Source organism: Sus scrofa, chromosome 3, assembly GCF_000003025.6.
Source record: "Sus scrofa isolate TJ Tabasco breed Duroc chromosome 3, Sscrofa11.1, whole genome shotgun sequence".
Taxonomy (NCBI): Eukaryota; Metazoa; Chordata; class Mammalia; order Artiodactyla; family Suidae; genus Sus; species Sus scrofa.
Window position 1 is genome coordinate 132047668 of NC_010445.4, and position 21548 is coordinate 132069215.

Genomic DNA, 21548 nt, shown 5'->3' on the forward strand with positions numbered 1-21548 from the left:
ATGACAGGGGCGGGGAGGCAGTGGGCGGGGGCAGGGCGGGGGAAGCGGGCGGGGCCGGGGCAGCGGCGGGGCGGGGCCTGCGCGCCCCCCGCCTCCCTCCCTCGTCTCCGCCGCAGTTCCCGTCCGCTCCCGCGAGGCTTGGAGGATTCGCCCCTCGCCGCGCGGCCGAGGGCTGTGTGCGCGCAGCGCTCCGTGTGGTGCGTCTGAGGAAGAGGCCCTGTCAAAACATGTCCCTCATCTTTGAGCCCACCTCCCAGAACTTTAGCGAGAGCCAGGAAGGCAGGAGACCTTTCCGCTGGAAGGCGACCCCACAGCGGGCGCCCAGGAGGGCCCGCGCCTGCGGCCCCGGAGCAGCGCCCCCCCAGAAAGGCCCGTGGAGGGGGGACCTCAGGGAAGCGGGGGCAGGTGCCCGCCGCGCCGCGCCGACCCTGCCGGCCGCGCCCGGGCCGCGCGTGGAGCCCACGGACGCGCTCCTGCCGCGGCGGGTCGCGCTCGCTGCGGGCGGCCCCGGGCCGAAGGGCCCCGGCGGCGCCGCTCCTGGGGTCGCCTCGGCGACGGTCTGCGTGTGAGCGCGACCCCGCGGCAGGAGCACGGGGCGAGCGGAGCCGAGCGCCCGGCGCCTCCGGCCCTTGGGGCGCTTCGGGGCCGGAGCACAGCGCTCCCGCCGTCGGGGAGCCCGGGCCGCCGGAGGTCGCGACCCCACACGCCCCCCGCGGAAGGCCGGCCTCGCCGTCCCGCCGCCGTGTGCCGCCGCCGTGGGCGCCGCCCGCGGAGCAGGTCGGACCGCCGCGGCCGGGCGCGGCGAGCGCCCCGCGTCCCGCTCGGGTCGGGCCGGGTTGGGGCGCCGGGGCGCGCGCCCCGCCTCCGCGTCCCCAGCGCCGGCGTCTCGGAGCGGCGGGCGCGGAGCCCTCCCGGCCCAGGTCCGCTGCGGGCGGGCCCGCCCGGGGGGCGCGGGAGTTGGGTTTCCCGCGCCGCCTGCGCGCCGGGGGCTGGCGGTGACACGGTGGCTTCCGGCGCGTGTGTGCACATGGGTGTGCACATACGGGAGGACGCGCGCGTGTGCACGTGGGTGTGCACATACGGGAGGACCCGCGCGTATGTGCACGTGGGTGTGCACATACGGGAGGACGTCGGTGCGTGGGTGTCGACGCGAGTGCATTATGTGCGGGGCGGCGGGCATGTGTGTGGACCGGTCTGCGCATGACGTGGGCACGAGTGTGGATATCCGCCGGCGTGTGTGTCGACACGTGTGCATGTATGTGCGCGTGTGTTGAGCGTTGGTAAACAAAAAACAGCCACAGAACACGCTTTTCTCAAAGATTCTTCAGCTTTGTTGGCTGCAGGCTGCTCGAAACAAAACCACAGATCACAATTTGTATTAAAAGTGTCTTTCACAGTATTACAAGGTGACTCCACATGAATGAGTCTAGACTTTCATACAGAACATTGCAGTTCTCATGCTTCTTTGCAAACTTGATTTTTCAGGGTAATGTTAAAGCCTTTCTAGCTCCATGCGCCTGTATTTGAATTGTCCTGTTCGTTACGTTTTGCTGGGGTAAATGCCTACGAGGGAAATAATCTCATCTGCCCTGTGTTCTCCTACGTTAAGTCCCACTTCCGGAGCACTCTGAGTCTTCGCTCTCCTGCAGGGTAACTCGCAGGAAGCGGAGGACAGCATCTTTTAGAGGACTTATGGTAACACTGGGATGCGGCTGCTCGGCAGGCAGGAGACCCTCGGGGTCTCTTCATTTGCCTGACACACTTCGCTGCTGCCCGTTAGCATTTCGCATTTCGCCTGTTTTTGCTGTAGACCCCATGAGCATCTCTGAATTTGGAGGTTTCCAGAAACAATAGCTTCCACAACTGAGACCCTCCCCCCCAGCTCTCTCCACTTTCCAATATTCTGGTTCAGCTTCTTCTGCTTTTCTTTTTTAAACAAAATACATTCTCTCCTTGACAGTAAGGCTCATTTTTAAATAATCTTGGTATTTTCTTCTCCAACTAGAACAATCAATAGGTCCTAACACTGAGGTAATATTGCAGAAAACCTTGATAGAAAGTTGATAAATTCTAAAATTCTGTTCATTAAGAATGTCTTTTGTTGTGATTCCACTAGAATAAACTTGAGCTGGCATTTAGAAACACACTTGTCATCAACAGATTGTATTTTATTATGAATGAAAGCACATGATTTCCAAGAAATTGTTACATAGCAGAAGTATTTCTCACTTATTAAGTTGTTTCTTAATTGCAACAAAGTGTTAAAGAAGGCAACAGTCTTACAAATTGGTGGTAATTGGTCCATTTAAATATTAAGTGCCCTGAGTTTTACCTTCAAACCTAGACACATGTATTTAAAATTCTTAGCTAGTTCCCAGAGTTCCCATTGCTGCTCAGCAGCCTAGGGGCCCGACATTGCCTCCGGGAGGATGCGGTTTCCATCCCTGGCCTGGCTCAGTGTGTTAATGGTCCAGCGTTGCCACAAGCTGCAGCACAGGTTGCAGATGCGGCTTGGATCCAGAGTTGTGGCTGTGGCTGTGGCTGTGGTGTAGGCCTACAGCTGCCACAGCTCCGAATCTACCCCTGGCCTGGGAACTTCGATGCGCTGCAGGTGCAGCTGTAAAAAGAAAAACAATGAAGTGAAATGAAGTATCTTTGATTTCAAAACAAATCACCTCAACACTTAAAAGCGCTTGCTGCTTGTCCGCCATGGTCATTCCCGTCCGTGTTTCTGAGTAAAGTCCGTGACACCTCTCAGTGCGCAGGCGCCCATTCATAAACCACGTCCTGTCGGGCGTGTCAGAGCACAGAAGTGGGTTCTTGCCGACCTCCCTCCGTGGTCACTTACACTGTTGTTTGCTGTCTGGTCCTTTAGAAGATGAGCCTGAAGGAGAATTGGTGACGTCTCGACGTCCCGTGAGCGTCTCTGAATCCTGAGCAACAGAGGGAGCAGGATCCGATCCGAACAGAAACACGCCTGGGGGGCGACTGAGTTCAGGTACCTGCTGCCCTCTCTAGGGGTCTCCGCACCCTGCACCTCCCATTTGCTGTGAGCCACTGCTCCCATCTCAGCTTCTCAGTGCTTCCCCTCTTCTGGGAGGCAGTTAAAATCCTGCAGTGCATCCTCTGCAAAGAGACAATTTATGCTAAAAAGAGCCATTTGCAGTTAAATTCGATGATGCGTATATTGTTCTTGCTGCAAAGCTATGTAGGGTGGGAAAGACGCCCGCATCCTTCTGGGCGCTTGGAGGTGTCCTTGGGTCTCAAGTGTGGAGTGCGTGGTACTGGGACACTCAGTGGAAAGGTGTCATTTTGAACCATTGCCCCCAAATCTACATTTGCTGCAGAAGTAACTGGTTAGTAAGTTTACTAACTGTGGCTTGAAGAGTTGGAGGTGAGGGTTGGCACCAGCACATTTTTTAGGGAATGTCATAGGCTGGCATCTGATGGCTGCAGGTGAGTAATTTCCGTCTCTGCAAAGCTCAGGGTCTCAAAATGTGCAGGACACTGACTTCAGAAGCACCAGTAGCATCGTCTTCATACCCACTTGGGGCATGTCGTCTGCTAGAGAAAAAGAGGAAGATTCTGTACACTGGTAACGTCTTCGGACGCCGTGCGGGGAGAACTCGGGCGTGCCTGCGCCGTTCACTGTGTGGTAGTAATTTATTTGTCTGCCGACTACCCCCCGTGCCTGTCTGCTAATAGAGCTACTCCCTGCTCGGAGGAAACGAGGGCTGGGATTGACTTCCATATGCTGCAGACTTGTGGGCGCCGTGAGCTTTAAGAGCTTTGTGAACTGGGATAATAGGTCACAGTTGCTCTAATTATTGTCTCGTCTGTATCTCATTCGCTTTCCCTCAAAGAAACCCACTCACTGGTTTGGTTTGGGGAAGGCATTATGTTTAATCGTCATTTCCCTGGAGTTAAAAAAAAAAAAAACCAACTATGCACATTGAATGTTAAACTAACAGCCGACTTTCAAGTCAGTTAAAGTTTCTGAGCTATAGTTGTTTCTTACATGTTGGCTCTCTTGCTCTGTCTAATCTCATTGAGTTTTCATCATAAATTACAGAATGCTGAATGGAATATTTTATATGGGTCTGAATTGGCATTCTGGTATGGATTAAATGGTCCACATTTAAATGACAGTTACCAACGTGGCGTGTTACACAGCATTCAAAGACAAGGCTCACCGGGCATTAAACAAAAATAAACACACAAACTAGGTTTCATAGGGAAATCCATGTTTACCCTTCATCCTTGGCCTTGAGTAGGCTTCTCAGTGGAGGCGGAATGTGTGATTTTGAGAGGGCTGCATTTCCAAGGTGGATGGAGGGACCTGTCCCAAAAGGGTGGGCAAGCCCCAGTCCTGCTCGCACCCAGCCTGCCGGCCTTCTGCGCAAGTGTCCGTCACAGGCCCTGGAGGTGGTGGCGGCCTCCGGGTGTAAGGTGAGCTTGCAGGTCCTCCAGCCCAGCAGGGTGATAGTGCTGACAGCGGGACACGACCAGCACCCTCGTGTCATCTCCCCCCGTCCTCACCACCCCCCATTGCCCCTTGCTCAGGGGACAGGACTCGGAAGGTCCGTGTGGGACATCGGCGCCAAGAGCAGGCAGTGCCCACACTTAGACTCCGGTTTGTGGGTATTTCCCCCAGTCGCTCATCCTCTGAAGACGAGGGCTGGGCCCTCGGGGTAATCAGGACAGGCCTCCTTGCCGTAAACATGCCGTAAACACATTCGTCCCTGGGCGAGGAGAGAAAACAGTGGATTGAAATACACAGGTGCGCGTTTTAAAGTGGGGATGCTCATGCGTTAGCACCGCAGCTCCTGGGACAAAGGCTGGATCTTCACGAGACTGTCCGTGAAAGGAAAATGTGTCAAGCATCTGATGGCTTGGGTCAGGGTGGGCAGCTTTTTTTTTACAAAGGGCCAGGTAGTAAACAGCTTGGGCTCTGTGGGCCCTGTGGCCTCTAAGCAACCGCTGGTTGCCACCGTGGCTGCAGGAGAGGAGCCAGGACCCCATGTGAGCCAGGCCCAGGGCTGCGTTCCCATAAAACTTGATTCGAAAGGTCGGCAGCAAGTGGATCTTATGCAGGATTTGCCAACCTGTGGTGAATATCCAAATTAAGAGTTCCTAAGTGGCCCCAGTCATTTTTGGAAAATGGAATATCGCTCTTACTATCTCTAGTTTTATTACTTGCAAACTCACCCAGCAGAGCCAGCTCTTGGTGTCTGCAAGGAAGTTACCCTGCAGACAAGCACTTGGCTGCCGCGTGAGCTGGGAGGTGAGGATGAAGCCTGCACAGAGGCTGCAGAGGGGAAAGAACAGCTGTGACACCTGCGGAGGACAGGCAGCCCCACGAACCCCAGAGGCTCAAAGAGGAGAAATTTCCTAATGACGCGCGTTTCTCAACCTGCCCCCCAAGAAATGTGCTCACATCACCCTGCAAACGGCGTGGGCATGAGATCAAATTAAACCAGTCCCTGGAGGCATCGTCCCACCTGCACACACAGGCAGCTGTGGGCGTCAAGCCTCGGCGCCAAGAGAGAACTGTCCCCTTGGGTGACCAGCACCGAGGTGTGGGGGTGGGTCACGGTGGGGACAGCACCACACAGTTTCATGCAAGGTGACCCATTTCGTCTGTTGGTCCAAATACTCTGTAACTCCAAATCAATCAATCAATCAATCAATCAATCTCCCTACCTATCTGTGTGTGTGGGGGGGGGTTGTATGGATGGAAGGTAGGGAATAGAACACTGAAAACAAAAGAATGATTTTGAATTGCAATAGATCATGTATCAGAAGCTTGACAAAAGGGTTAATCTTGGAAAATAATGACGCTGTAGATTATTTTCTAAAAGGCTGTTTTATGAATGTCTTAAACTTTTCATCTTACTTGAGATGTGAATTAGTAGCATAAATCACTTACTTAAAACCCAGAACATTCACTGATATTTTCCACAAAAATCATTTGCTAGAATTTGTGTATCTTCAAAGCAGCACTTTGACCACAATTAAGACATTAGTTCAGACCAGATCAGAAGGGGAGAAAAGCGAGCTGTGGAAACTGGATCTACAGACCCGCACCAGACAGCACCCTGGCCGTCGAGAAGGAAAGCCACGGGGGCTGATGTCAGGCTGAAGTTTGGGTAAAAAGTGGGAGGTGTGATCTTAATTCTGCCACAAGATCTGTGTAACTTTGGAGACGTTGTTTCACTCCAGGAGTCTGAGCCTCGGTCTCCTTTCAGTGAAAGGGGTATAGTGACATCTTCTTAACGGAAGTGTCGGAAGGATTAAAGGAGACATGAAGCATGTAGGCACCAGATTCAGCCCTGGAAACACAGAAGACAGCTTAGCATTTTGGTCAGCGGTGCTGGTTTCGCAAAGGACAGTGGACTGCCTTTAAAGATCAGAGGTAGAATCTGAAATACGGCAGAGATGGACCTACCTATGGAACACAGACAGACTCACAGACCCGGAGAACAGCCTTCACCAGCCTGCCGAGAGGGAGAGGGAGGGAGTGGGATGGACAGGCGCTGGGGTTAGTTGGTGCCAACTGTGACACTTGGAATGTAGGGAATGTCCGCCCTGGCTCAGCGGTCACAAACCCCGCCAGTACCCATGAGGATGTGCATTCTGTCCCTGGCCTTGCTCGTAGGTTAAGGATCTGGTGTTGCTGTGAGCTGTGCTGTAGATTGCAGGCACGGCTAGGATCCCATGTTGCTGCGGCTGTGGTGTAGACCGGCAGCTGCAGCTTCCACTCGACCCCTAGTCTGGCGTTCTCCATGTGTCGCAGGTACGGCCATAAAAAGACAACAACAACAAACAAACAAACAAAAACGGGTAAGCCACGAGGTCCCCCTGTACAGCACAGGGAAGGAACTACATTCAGTCTCTTGGGACAGAACATGACGGAAGGTGGTGTGAGGAAAAGAATGTGTATTTATGTGTATTTATGACTGAGGTCACTTTGCTGTGCGGCAGAAATTGGCACAACTCCGTAAGTCAACTCTAATAAGAAAAAAATCAGAGGGCCATGCCCAATTCCCTTCCCTTGCAGCTGCATGAGTCCCTGCACTGCCAGCCAGATGCCCGTTCCTGGGCCTGGAGGGAGCGCCAGAACGAACTAGGGTGGGTCTGGGCTCCCCGATTTCAGGGAAGAAGAAGCCCTTGCCAAAGGGACAGGAGCTGCTCGGCAGAGGCCTGACGTCCGGATTGGAAGCACGCCCTGCTCGGGGCCTCCTCTCTGTCCAGCATCTTTTACTCAAAGCTTCTCCGTGTCACCTGGGTGTCCGGAGACGTGAGGGGCTCCCAACCACAGAGGTGGTGTCTTACCTGCAGTCCCGATTGTTAGCTCAGCTCGCGCTGTGGGCACGGGCACCGGGTGACGTGGGCTCATCAGTGTAGGAGTCACTGCCCCGTGTGAAGGCTCTGTCGTGTACGGTTGGGGCAGAGGAGCTGACCTCTAGTGAATGTGCCTGAGCATCAGGGGAGGGGCCCAGAGCTTTTGTGTGTGTGTCCTGCCGTTTGTGTAACAAACGTGTGTATATTTTTACCGAGGGTCAAAGGAGAGGAACATTCACTTTTCACTTTATGCCGTTATTGTCCACTTGATTTTGTGGGTGTGCATGTGTTTCTGTGTTAAATGCAGTGTGACACGCTCACCCCCACACACCATGTCTGCCCTTTCCCATCAAACACCCGCTTATGTGGAACCTTCCAGAACATCCGTCCTTATTTCTCTTTGCTTGGCCCCAGCTCCTCCCGCAGAGTGGACCGTGATATCAGAACCTGCAGACGCCAGTGGGTTGGAGGCCGTCTGTCTTCTTGAGTGTTTCTGAGTCTGTGCTTCTTACAGGCGTGAGCGAAGGGAGGGTGTTGAACCTGTGTATAAAGGCAACGAATCCCTATTTTTTTAGTAAAACAACTTGTTGGATAAATTGTTGCATGCGTCATCCATACACCTGCTTATAACTGTGTGCATTTCTGTAGCTCTCGTTGGACTCCGTTGCCATGTGCCAGGCGTTATAGATACAGAAAGCGGAATTTGGGATTCTGCCACAAGCCTGTTCACATTGGACCATTTAATGGGGAGAGGGCACTGATACCCCCAAGCCCCTCCACGCGCTGCGGGAAGAGCTCCGAAGTGGTCCATGCATGGAGTGATTCGATGTGGTCCCCTTAAAGTGGGAGAAGCTCCGGGTCCGGAGAATAGAGTGGAATCCTGGAGAAGTAACACCTAGGCTGTTCCCTGGGGGCGAGGGGGGGGGGGCTGCATGCTTTTTAGACAGACATCGCAGAGCACCCAGAAAGACCAGAGGCCTGAGGGCCAGCGCGGGGGACATGGGGCGCAGTGGGTTCAGGGTGCATTCTATGGGCGGCTAGGAAACGGGCGAGTTCAAAGCTGGGGGACAGGCCTGACCCCCCGACAAAGCCCGCCCGTCTGTCTGTCAGGTGCGGGAAGCGGGCGAAGGTCCTGGTGGGAGGGCTGCCTGGGATGAGGAAGGGGAGAGGGGTGGCCTGTGAGGCCTGGAGGACGGTGTGCAAGTCGAGCAGAGACACAGCTGTTGAGAGGAGCGGCTGGAAAACCCGCTGCAGCCGGGACTTGAAAGCGGGAATGAGCGAGGCACGCCAGCCCTCAGCCTCTCAGTGGTTTCATCTGCAAAATGGGCAGGATGGTTTCAGCCTCGTAGGGCTGGTGAGGACAGCTTAAAACAAGGCATGTCACACACGGAGCTTAGGGGGTCGTGCCCAGCTCGAACACTTCAAAGTGTAGTTATCGTGATTATTATTCATAAAGAACCGAGACACACTGGCTCCGCTGTGAAAGATGAGGCAGAGGTAACGCGATTTCCGTCTGTGTTCTGCTTTCTGCTGCTCCAGTCAAAGTGCCTTCACTTACCGCACAGCTGTGCAACAAAGGAAGCCGCGCTCTCTGAACTGATGCAGAAAGATTTCAAGGACATTTTGTTTAAAAAAAGCAAGATGCAGAAGAGAAGCAGAAGCATGAACCACACAGATACTTGCTTATATTTGCATAAACACTTCTGGACGGGCGGGTGAGAAGCTAATAGAAGCGCCTCTGTGTGTCATCACTGTTCAGAGCAGTCAGGGTTCGGGGAGTTCTCGTTGGTTTTATTCATTAGCTTTTAACTTTTTATTTATTGTTGAGCCATGCCAACGTAAGGAAGGAAAGAAGGGAAGGAGAGACGGATGGAGAGAAAGACAGAGGAAGGGACGAAGGCCAGGAGGAGGGGGAGGGAAGATGGAGGAGGAGCGGGAGGCACCCCAAGGCCCCCAGGAAGGGCGGCGCAGGAGGGAGGAAGCCAAGGAAGAGGGGAGGCCGTGCAGGCCCCGCTGGGCAGGGACCGCGCCCACCCAGCACAGCCACCTCTGAAGAGCGGTGGTGTTTCCTGCACACCTTACATGGCATGTGTGCTCTTCTTTCTAAAATCCTCTACTTTAAAGTTTGCTTTACAAAATATGAAGCAAGAATCATTGCTTGTCCACGTATTCAGTAATAGGGTTATAATTTTAAGATCAGCTTCTCCAAATGCTTTCTAAAAAGTGTTTTCTAAAGTAACATCCATGATATATCGATGCAGTGACAAAAAGTGGGAAAAAGCCACAGTCTTACTGTTTAGAAGGTCTTTAGAGTATAAAAGGGAGAGGATTTTATATCTTAGTTATGTTTTTATGCAGCAGAAGAGCTACAGAGACCTTAGTATGGAGAAATGGAGGTGCGACTAGGGACCTTATACTTTCTGATACAGTTGCAACAGTAGCAGCTTCCTTTTTGGGTAAAATTACTCCTAGGTTATGCAGAGAATTTTTTTCTCCCTTAGGAGATAAAGGTTGAAGGGTTTAGGTGTGAGTAGCTATGACGCCTACAACCTGCTTTCCAAAGGTTTAGAAGAGCATGTGAGCGCCTGTGTGCGCCTCGTGTGTGTGTGTGCGTGTGTGTGTGTGTGTGTGTGTGTGTGTGTGTGTGTGTGTGTGAGAGAGAGAGAGAGAGAGAAGGGGGGAGATTCATGTTCATATGCTCACTAATACTAGGCGGGGTGTATATGGTCCATCAAGACACAAGGCAGCCTTACTGCATCCATTTTCCTTAAGCATTCATTTCTTAAACACTTATTTTAAATGTGCAGAACAGAAGCAAACTCACAGACCTGGAGAACAGACCTGTGGTTGTCGAGGGGGAGGAGGAGGGCGTGGGAGGGACAGGGAGTTTGAGGTTAGTCGACGCCCACTCTGGCGTTGAGAGCGGATGGGCAATGCGGTCCTGCTGTCCAGCACAGGGAACTCTGTCTGGTCTCTTGGGACAGACCAGGGTGGAAGAGACTGTAAGAAAAGGAAGGTGTGCATACATGTATGTGACATGACTGGGTCACTTTGTTGTGCGGCAGAAAATGGTACTCCTTGCAAACCAACTGTGATAAAATGAAAACATGAATGTCATACCACTAAATGTGTCAGGCGTTCAGGTCGAGTGTAGGACTCGACACCCCCGTCCCTCTTTAGGCAAAGACAAGCTGTCTCCTGTGCAGCTTTCTGAGCCCTGCCCCCAGCCCCAGAGCTTCCGCCCTGGAGTCACGGAGGACACGTGGTCCTCCACGCGGAGAGACTCCCCCAAAGCCAGGCCCCCGGCACGAGCTGCAGAGGAACCTGGAGTCCAAGGCTCCTTCCACCTCTGACGCTGCGTTTACTCACTTTGTGCCAGCTTTACACCGGCACATTCAGCACGATTTTGCGTGGCCGTAGGAATGCAGGTGCAAAGGCCCCCAGTACCGGGCCTGCCTCCTTGTGAGAGACTGTGTGCCCCTCCTGACAACTCCCTCTATCGTCTGTAAAGGGCTTGTCCCTTCCTTCACAGGCTCTGGATCACTAAGCAAAATGTCACATTTCTGCGGATCCCATGACAGGTTGAGCCAAAGTTGGCAGCCAGGGCTGGCGGAGTCCTGGTGTGTGTTTGGTGCTGTGCTTCTCAGCACTTGAAGCCAACGCTACACACTCTGTTTCGGTTATAAATCTTTCTAACGCTTCGTGGCCTGCTTTCCCTCGTCCCCATGCAGAGAGCAAGGGCTCGTTGACCGCGGGACACCTCCCGCCCGGGCGAAGTGTGGAGCCTCCAGTGCGCGGAGGACAACAGAGCGGCCGGGAGCGCGGGGCGTGCTGGGCCCACGCGGGGGCCACCACCCCGCATGCTTTGCCCCACGGGGGGCAGGGGCGAGCCCCTGAGGCCAGATGGATGTGGACGTGGCGGGAACGTCCCTGGGAAACGATCACCTGGAGAGGGGTTTGTTCAGAGGATCTAAACGGCAAACCACAGGAAGGGAGGAGGGAAGGCGTGGGAGGAGGCAGAAGAAATAAAAATATGAGCCTAGTTCTGTAGGAAGCAAAGCAACCCGACCGTTTACCTGCTTGGCCTCCAGCCCTCAATGGCCGTATTGCGTCCTCCCAGTAAAGTGAAGCGGATCTCCAGGCGCCACGAAGGGCTCGGTTGTGTTTGCCATTCTCTGTCTGGTATCCTTTTTTTTCAAAATAATGATCATAACAATCCAATTTCACAGGATTTCCACCCCACAGCCCAAGCACATCCCCCACCCCCCAAACTGTCTCCTCCGGAGACCATACGTTTTTCAGTGTCTGTGAGTCAGCATCTGTTCTGCAAAGAAGGTCCGTCTGTCCTTTTTTTGGATTCCACATGTCAGTGAAAGCATTTGATGTTGGTGTCTCATTGTACGGCTGACTTCACTTAGCATGATAGTTTCTAGGTCCATCCATGTTGCTAAATTGTTCTTTTTAATGGCTGAGTAGTATTCCATTGTGTATATGCACCACATCTTCTTGATCCACTCCTCTGTCGATGGACATTTAGGTTGTTTCCATGTCTTGGCTATTGAAAAAAGAGTGCTGCAATGAACATCGGAGCACATGTGTCTTTGCGAGTCATGGTTTTCTCTGCATCCTTAAGGAAATTATATTTAATAAAATATGTGCACATCTTAAATTATAAAATTAAGTAACTGCCATAGACACAGCACTGAGCTTATACCTACCACCGTAGATGTTGGCCCACCTCAGAAAATCCATAAGGGAAAAGATATTGATATATTTATGTCCCTCAATGAACAAGTTAAGCAGCAATGTTGCCTCTTTCGTAGGTACTGTAACATTAGTACCTGGTCACACTTTCTTCTTTGTTAGGCTCACCTGTGGATCCCTTGACAGGTTGAGCCAAAGGTTGGCAGCCTGGGATGGCAGAGTCGTTGTGTGTGTTTGGTGCTGTACTTCTCACACTACAGGCAAACTCTATACATCCTATTTCAGTTATAAAGCTTTAAAATGCCTTGTCAGACATTTTCAACGAATGATTTGCTCTTACAGAAAATATACATAGGAGTTCCCCTTGTGCTCAGTGGCTTAAGGACCCCACGTTGTCTCTCTGAGGATGTGGGTTCAATCCCTGGCCTCGCTCAGTGGGTTAAGGATCTGGTGTTGCTGTGAGCTGCAGCGTAGGTTGCAGATGTGGTTGGAGCTGGTGTTGCTGTGGCTGTGCTGTAGGCCGGCGGCTGCAGCTCGGATTTGACCCCTAGCCAGGGAACTTCCATATGCTGCAAGTGCTGCCATAAAAAGAAAAAAGAAAACAAACAAATAAATGTCCCTTGGGCAGGTGGCAGGATGGTCAGCATCCTTAGCAGGGACAGTGGCCAGGAGGTCTCCCGCCTTCAAGAGCTGGGAAAGGCAACCACCCTCAAATCACCCCAAGCACCTATCAAAGCAGGGATAACGTGACGCCGCCTGAGTGATAGAACATTTCCAGTTTATTCTGAACTATTTAACAGGTGAACTCAGAAATCAGCTTGGGAAGCATAACCTGACAAAGCTGATTTCCTGTTCGCATCCTGGCCCTGAAGCTGTTGGGCAGCCCCTTCCTTCTGTGGCTCTGCCGTCTGGAATTTGGGGTCTTGCAGAAAGCGCAGGGGCCTTGAGAAGCACAGGACTTTTGGGGCTGGGTTAAACCGTCCATTACCTGGAGATCAGCTTCCAGATCCCAGCCCTGCCTGGGGGAAGCTGGCGAGTACAAGCGCAGAATCCTCAGTGGGGGTGGGGAATCCAGGCCTGTGACCCCACCTCCACCCAGGGCAGACCTGCAGCGACCTGGACAAAGCGCACGTTCCACCTGCTTCCCTCACCCGCCTCTGTTCTAGCCCCACAACCGTCTGGTAGCAGACGGCCCCACAGACCTGCCCTTGGGGGGACGCAGACTGGCGTCTGAGCATCTTTCCTGTTATCTCAGATGCCCTCAGACAGATGCTCTCCTTAAACACTGTCTGTGAACTTGGAACTTGGCTGATACACGTTTGTCCTATGAGTCCACCCCCTAAGAGGGGCTGTTTCTGAAACGACTGGCCGGGGCCGCCGCCCTAAACTCGAATTTTTCAGAGTAGCTCCAGGACCACCTGCCTTAGGATCACGTATGTGGATGTCTGACCTTCATTGCTGGCCTGGCGCAGGTCATAGCTGTGGCTCTGATTTAATCCCTGGCCCAGGAACTTCATATGCTGCAGGTACAGCCATTAAAAACAAGCAAACAAAACAGTATGGCCACGCTTGCTTCATCCACAGCCTCATCTGTCTTGCTTCCCCAAACGTGGATTACTCTGACCAAATTCAGGTTAGTGAGTAGTGGGTAGTTTTATCTAGAAATACTTCAGTGTGAATTTCTAAAATATCAAGATTCTTTTTTGTAAAAGCATAACACCTGTCAAATCTCTAGAAGAAAACCCTGATTATCATCACATATCCAGGCATAATGCGGGATGCTTAGGTTGTCTCACACATTTATTGTCATAGTTTTCTTGAATCAGAATCCAAACAGTGTCCACAGGGCATCTTGCTGCCATGGCTGGAGCCCCTCTGGTGACCCACCAGGGGCTCCCCCCAACACCTTCCCCAGCCTCTTGTAAGCCACCTGTGGCCAAGCTGGGTCCCTAGGCCTGTAAATGGTCCGCCGTCTGGAGTTTGCTGCTTCCAGCCCTGTGGTGTCTCATGACTCGACGCTCTGACTCTACTTCCTACACACACACACACGCTGCTTGGATTATGGGCATCAGGAGGTTACCAGGTGACTTGTGTCCTCCTGTTTCATCACAGTGAGAGGAAGCCTGTGAGGCCTGTTGTCACGTCCGCAGTGTTCCAGCTGGCCTGAGGCCCCCAGGTGTCAGCTGATCCACCTATGAGAAGGCCACCCCAACCTCTCCAGGCAGCCATGCACACCACCTGGACCCAGTATTGCTCCAGGTTTACAGAGAGGCCTTCTCCCTTCCCCCTTAGTGGATCGGCTGGAGCAGAAGCCCCAGGGAGCACCTGCCTGAGTCAGCAGGGCGACTGAGCCTGCTGGAGGACTTCTGCCCCAGGCTGTGGGGAGGAGCAGGACTCTGGCCACAACTTCACAGGCCCTGCAGGTTTGTGGGAGCAGCCCCAGGATGGCAGCCTGCAACATGCAAATTCTTGGTGAGGTAACTCCAAGCCAGGGGTGCTTTCCACAGCTCCCTGCGACTCTGCCAAGGCTCTCCATGCAGGTTTTCTTCCAGGAAACGTAGGCAGGGAATCAGAAGCTTTTAAAAAAATCTGCCTGGCAAGAACCGAGGTGTATTTGAGATTCCTCTCACTGACAGCACTCCAGAACCCGTTGGCAGGGATGCCATGTGTGATCTGGGCATGCCGTGCACGGTGTGGCCCACAGGACAGATGTGATGCAGGGGAAGTGAGCTTCAGGGACCAGAACCCCCAAACGCAGCCACAGCGCTACCAGCCCATCTGTCAGGTAGCATCTGCGAGATCACCAGGAAGAAGAGAGGGGACAGGGCCAGGGACCCAGAACAAGGATCCTGGTGTGAAGAACGACTCAGGGTCTGTGGTATGACTCAAATCTGAGGCCTTTATGGCTTTGGAGAAGCAAGGCACAGCGGCTCCTTTGCCTGCTCTGGTTAGACGTCCAGGAAATGAAGCCCAGTCTAGTCCTCAGAGGTCCTGACTACCGCTTATAAAATCTCAGAGACTGGAGAGGAGGAGATCAATCAGCATGAAAGCACATTTCTATGGCAACAGGTGTGGCTTCTAAATTAAGCAAAAGCAAAGCAAAGCATCTCTGTCCTATAAGGAAAACGGATGAACTTATAAGAAGGGAAATAGTGGCATTTTTGCTCTCTTGGAATAGTCATGAGTCCTGTGTTGCTTTCTCAACTTTCATCTAGCGCCTTTTCTCATATGTCCCATGCATTTGTCATCTGAACATCTCATGGGTCTCTGACTTTGTCAATAAAAAAAAGATAGAAAACTAGTGTCCTTTATGAAAATTGTAGTAAAATAGAAGCAATAATCATAAACCAGTATTAACTACAGCTTCTCCCTCTCCCATCCCCTGCCGTTCCCTTGAAAGTGACAGGAAACTCTTTAGAACAATAAGATAATGTTATTAAATGGTTGTTTTAAGGGAGTCTGGTCCATGGGTATATTAAGTTTGCTTAGTCACTTGGTAAAATTACGAGTGACCTGATATGTTCTTTTTAAACTAAGGAAACAAGTTATGAATAATAATAATGTTTTATATCTATATAAAGCACTTTTCCTGTTTCAAGTGCTTTCACATACTCTACAGAATTCAGTTATAAAGTTGTAAGAGCTGAAAAAAAAAACCCTAAAAACAAAGCTAATAATTATTCTGACAATTTTAGAAGTGTCTTAACTCATTTGCATTTTTTTATTTTATAAAAATGTCTCCAAATTCCACCTTTCTGAACGAATAAGAAGCCGTGGTATATAAATGGAGCAGTTAACTCCACCAGCTTTTCAGTGGACACATATTTTGCCATGATCACAACTCTGTCCTGTCTGTGGGAGTTCCCATTATGACTCAGCCAGTTAAGGACCCACCTTGTCTCTGTGAAGATCCTGGTTTAATCCCTGACTTTGCCTGGTGGGCTCAGGATCCAGCATTGCCATGAGCTGCAGTGTAGGTCACAGATTCACCTCAGATCCAGAACTGCCTTGGCTGTGGTGTAGCCTGCAGTGGTGGCTCCAGTTCAACCCCGAGCTCGGCTCGGGGACTTCCACATGCTGCAGATGTGGCTGTGAAATAATTATAATAATAAAATAAATGATAAATTCTCTCGTGTCCTTGAATGAAGTGGGATCTCTGCCAAAACTGGTAGAGACAAAGAGATAGAGACACGCAAGGCAAAGGAAAACAGCCGTTCTCACTAGAACCTCGGCCGAGTTCCGCTAGAAGATGCTTGCTCCCCCCCACCCCAGGGTCCCCTCCTGCATCTCAGCCAGACCTTCCCCGCCACAGCACTCGGTACAGCCTGATGGGCCTCTCTGCCCCACACCGGGTCCCTCTTAGCACGTCAGGCTCTCGGTGGCCCAGAAACCACCTCGGACACCGCAGGCACCTCCCCTTCCCACCTCTGCTGAGTGAAGGACACGCATGAAAAGGGGAAAGGATCCTTGAGAAGGATCGAAACGCTAATGGCTCTGATGAATCAAATTAAAGCTGCCGTAAACCTATAATCTACATTTAATTTTTAAATCAGACTTATTCCACACTTTCTCCCGAGAACCGAATAGTCTGAATTGGGCTGTACTTCCCCATCTCTTTGCACGTGCCTGTGGACACTTGGGGACAGGCTCCTCTTTATGGGGTCAGGACACGAGCCCTTTCCTGGGGTGTCCTGGACAAGCAGAAGACTGCATGTCAGGAACCAGATCTCTGTCTGGGGACGCAGTACCCCTCGTCCTGGGTGGTGGCCACCCCGACCTTGACACTGATAACTTGTTTCCAGCCCCCTGTTAGCTGCAGCCGAGGCTACAGTTTTCTGTGACCCAGTCAGGGCTCCCGAGAGCACAGGTGCCCAGCACACCTGCCTCCAGGTTGAAGAGAAAACACACAGGCCGCACGACCAGATGGTGTCCGCAATCCAGGGGCTACACTTCCAAACGCTCTCCCGAGAAAGCTTTCCAGCCTGGTTATTCCAGATCGTTCACATCGTATGCACAGGTTTTAATACGTGGCTTAGGATCCACTTTGTACTAAGGACAGCACATTTGAAACAACATTTTAAATGTATTTGTCTTCTCTGCTCCACTCACCTGCTAAGTGAGCTGATGTTTATTCCCGTTTGATTGCTAGTAAGAGTCCACAGCCAGGCTCATCTCCCTTTTCTGTCTAAACGTGAGGCTCGGAGAGATGAAGTCTCACGGGTAGGGAGTAACCGAGCAGGGGCTTGAACAGCCAGCTGCCTGACACCAGCGTCATCAACAGAAGGGACAAATGACATCGACAGAAAATAAGATTGTATGAGGTTGACCCCAGAGCTGGAAAGGGGAGCAGTTGGGAGCACAGAGGGACGAGCCAGTGGCTCGGAACGCTCCAGGGGACCAGGAGCGAGACGGCCGAGACGCCTGCGGGCAGCAGCCAGCACACAGTAGGCGGTGTGTCATCACTAGCGCTGAGGACCGGACAGCTGTAGGGCGCTCTGGGAAGATCAAGGGCTTTGGGATCAGGCAGATCTGGGTCCAAATCCTGATCCGGAACGGACCCCTTGGCCACGTGGGGTGACCTGAGGGCGCATGAGACAGCACACCACCTTCCCGACAGAGCCTGCGTGGGAGGTGTCAGTAGGTAGAAGCTATTCTCATCTTGCGTCGCTCATCTTAAAAGTCAAAATTTTGGAGTTCCCGTTGCGGCTTAGCAGTAACGAACCCAACTAGTATCTGTGAGGACCCGGGTTCGATCCCTGGCCTCGCTCAGTGGGTTAAGGATCTGGCATTGCCATGAGGTGTGGCTGTAGGCCTGCCTGCAGCCCCAGTTCAACCCCTAGCCTGGGAACCTCCATATGCCACGAGTGTGGCCCTAAAAAGACAAAAAAGAAAAGAAAATCCAATTTTAGAAGGATGTTTGGTTGTGCCTAAGGGGTCTGACTGTCAGAGGATGCCGTCTCGTGGCCAGCAGTCCATTCACGTTTTCAAGAGCTTCCAGTGTCAACAGTGACTCGAAGCCACTTCCAGGAGGGAAGTGACCTTCCTCAGGTACTTCCGATATGTGGTGATTACAATGCGCACGAAATTTTCTTTAAAAATTTACCTGTGACAAAAACGAGCTCACTGCTTTGGGGGACAGCCATCCCAAACGGAGAGCCATGAGTCTGACTGCTTCATCCTTGAGATGATCAGTCAGTGCCTCATTAATTTCAAGTGCCCAGACGGGTTATTTTTAATTTTCCTAGCTATCGAGTTAATAAATCTTACTTAATCTAAGTATTATTTAGGCAGAGTGGCTCGCCCAGCAGGTGGCCAGTGGGTTTCAAACCCTGGGGCTGGGAAACCGCTTTGGAAGGCGTCCTCTTCCTCTGCAGTCGAGGGGAGCCCCAGCCCGTCCAGCGTGAGCACAGACGTGGACGGACGGCGCAGCCTGGTCCTCACCTGGGCATCTGACTGTCTCAGGGCCTCCCCCGCACGTTTCGCGGGTGGAGCACGGCCGGCGGAGAGCGCCCCAGGCTCTTGCGGGCTGCGTCCCGCTCCCACAGCCGCCCCGGCCCCTCTCCTCTTCTGCTCATGCCGCCTCTCTTCTCTCGCCAACGCCGTGGCACCCACAGCCCCGCGTTTGCTGCATCGCTTCCTCGGCCTTGCAGCGCCCCAGCCCCGAGGGCTCCCTTCATCCTCCAGCACTGCCGCCTGAGGTACCACCCCTGCTGAGAACTCATAAGCCTTCCCCCGCTGTTTTTGGAAGACCGCCTTGGCTTTGATGTTGCCCCAAACCGCACCCGAGGGTGGCCCTGCTTCTCCGCAGCCTCGCCCTCCCGTGTCCCTCTGGGTCCGGACGTCAGCATCCTCCAGCCACACAGCAGCATCACCCCGTTAGCATCCTTTCCTCAGCAGGTCCTCACGCCCTTCCGAGGCCGAGTCCAAACACGTCCCTCCCCTGCCCCCTTCCTGCCGGTCACACCCCGGAGAGAATGTTCTCAAAACATTAGCTTCTTCTTCCAAACCGCATAACTTACTGCAGTTGATGGACACCTAAAATCTGGATCGAATCTTCTTACCAGCGTTAGGGATGACTCTTTTTGCCTAATTTTAAAATATGTTCACATTAACTTATATGAAACATCCGTTATCAGCTGTGTGAAGGGTTGGCTCCTCTGTTACCTGAATGTTTTCTCTGCTTCCTGGAGCCAGGTTCCTTCCAGGCTCCTTACAACACCAGCCTCCCATCCTCCCCAAGATAAATTAGCACCCAGACTGCAGCGCCCCCCCATCTGCCCCCCCCCCACCCCGAGAGAGGGGAGGATGGGGTCAGGGAGCAGAAGCACATGCTGGGCGGATGGCGGGTGTGAACGTTGTGCCATCTGGACTTGGACGATGCAGAGGTGGAGTTGAGGGCAGGGGGTGGTTGGGCAGGGAGGCGGGGCCTAGATGTGAGACGGTGACTCTCTGGAGCCAGGTGGGGACTTAGAGACGTCAGTGCAGTGAGTTCTGGGGCAGGGACACCGGCTCTGCAGTTCCCCGGGCTCCAATCTCAGCCTCTTTGCAAACGGCTCAGTGTCTGCCGGAGGCCAAGCGTGTGCCCCCCAGCCCTGGGCTCCCCATCGGTGGGGTTGGGCACCTGCCCTGCAGGACCTGGAAGGCAGAGTGTCCTGCAGAGCAGTGTCCATCCTCCCCCGTGAGGTCTGACGGGTCTGTACGGGGACGGGCAGCTGTTAGACCGAGCTGTGCGTGGAGCTCTGCGGGGCCGCAGACGTGGGCTCGGAGCTCAGTCACAGCAACCCACTTGGGCTCCTGGGCCTTTGGGCGCGTGCATCCCTTCGCTGTGTCCCCGTGGGCCTCCCTGGATGGTCGGCAGTCTGCACAGTGTGCCTGGCACAGAGAGGACGCAAGGCGTCAGCGGTGACCTCCTCACCTGGCTGCCGGTGATCTGGGTGGGGGCGGCAGGACCACTCCGCCCTTCCTGTTTGCAAAGACACCTTCCTCACACTCACTTAGCCTGAGCAGCATCTCGGGGGACTGCTGTGTGCCTTTCAGAAGGTGCTCCGTTTGCTCCACCAAGGATGTAATTAGGAAGCCAGGGGAGGGGAAGAGGCAGGGGGAAGTGGGGGGAGGGAGGGAAGGCAGGGAGGAGGGAGGGGGGAAGGAGGGCGGGAGATACAGAGCACAAAACCCAGGGAGAGAGGCGTGGGCTTGCGTCCCTCTGGTTACGCGGCCACCAGAAGCCATCAAATCATTGAGGGGAGCGAGGCTTGCTCTAGCCGATGGAACTGACCGGACCAAGGTGGGGACGCAGGATGTTACCCCGTGAATGACGCATGCGCCTCCAGGAAGCCTGGGGCAGTCTGGACAGTTGTCACCCTTGGAGACGCGCCCTGGGGTGATGTCAGCACAGGACTGAGGCGTCCCGCAGTGGAGAGAGCCCCTTCCTGCGCCTCAGCCGCACCCTGGGTCCGAGCCTCTGTCTCAGCGTCTGTGGGAGTACCCAGTGCCCAGGGACTGCAGAGGACAGATGGGGTTGGAGGGGCTCCAACCCGAGCCCTCCTCCGCCCTCCCGCCCCCCACCCCCCAGGCTTCTCTGGGTGGTTTCAGGCGGAACTGGGGAGGCTCCATTTTACTCACGCCTTTTCTTTGTGCCTTTAGTGAAGAAATCATTAGCAGGCATTTCTGCCACTCTCTTTGATGTTCCGTGTGGTTCCTTCAGGCCCCAGGTGCCCTGGGACTGGTGAGCCCTGGCAGGGGCGGGCGGCCCTGGGGCCTCTGGAACCACAAGTGTGCTGGCCGCTCGGGTGGCCCCTTGCAAGTGCCTCTGACCGAATCTCTGTCTGGTTCCTAGAACCACAGACCCAGCTGGAGTCTGAGGTCCCCTATGTCTGTGCTTCTTTCTTGAGGGGGCGTGAAGGGGGAGGGGTGTGCAAATTCAAAACGGAAAAGGCTAGCCAGGAGGTGGGGCTGCAGAGGGACCTGTGTCTGTAGGTGACAGTGACGTGCTGTCTGGGGCGGGGCTCCCGAGTGGCCAGAGTGACCTGCCCTGTGCCCCAGGGCCTCGTCCAGGGCCACCGCATCGGCTCTCAGAAGAGGTCAGAGGCCCGTCTGCTTGCTATCAACCTCAGAACTGCAGGGCTGCCCCCTGACCGGCTCCTTTGGAGTCACTGTACGACCACAGGCTGAATCTTCCACCCCGCACAGGAGGGACTTGGACCTGCGCAGAGCCAGCTGCGGGTCACAGGATCACTCCCCTTTCACGTTGGCAAGGACAGAGCCCGCCCCAGGCACGGCTGGGGTGGCTGGCGACGGGGGTTACCTCCCCGTTCTCCCCAACCCTCCAGAGCCACCCTGCCCAGGGCTGGCAGCAGCTTGCATGACGCTGTGCGTGACTCGGGGCCGCGGCCTGAGTCCTCCCAGGCTTTCAGCTGACTCTGACACGGGTGCAGAGTTGAAAGCTTCAGGATGCGATGGCTGTGTGACTGTGTTATCCACTGTCCTCGGAGGGAGAGTTT

General features: G+C 53.7%; 1 protein-coding gene across 41 annotated transcripts in view; it reads left to right on the plus strand.

The window, feature by feature from the left end:
- MYT1L (myelin transcription factor 1 like) overlaps positions 1–21548 on the plus strand; it is a 365957-nt gene that overhangs the window by 119609 nt on the left and 224800 nt on the right. For 32 of the 41 annotated variants that reach the window (XM_021087911.1, XM_021087915.1, XM_021087912.1 and 29 more), the window contains one exon: positions 2876–2998. The exons of the other annotated variants lie outside the window; for them this stretch is intronic. The gene's annotated coding sequence lies outside the window, so the exon portion shown is untranslated. The remainder of the gene's footprint in view (positions 1–2875; positions 2999–21548) is intronic. 41 annotated transcript variants of the gene reach the window in all.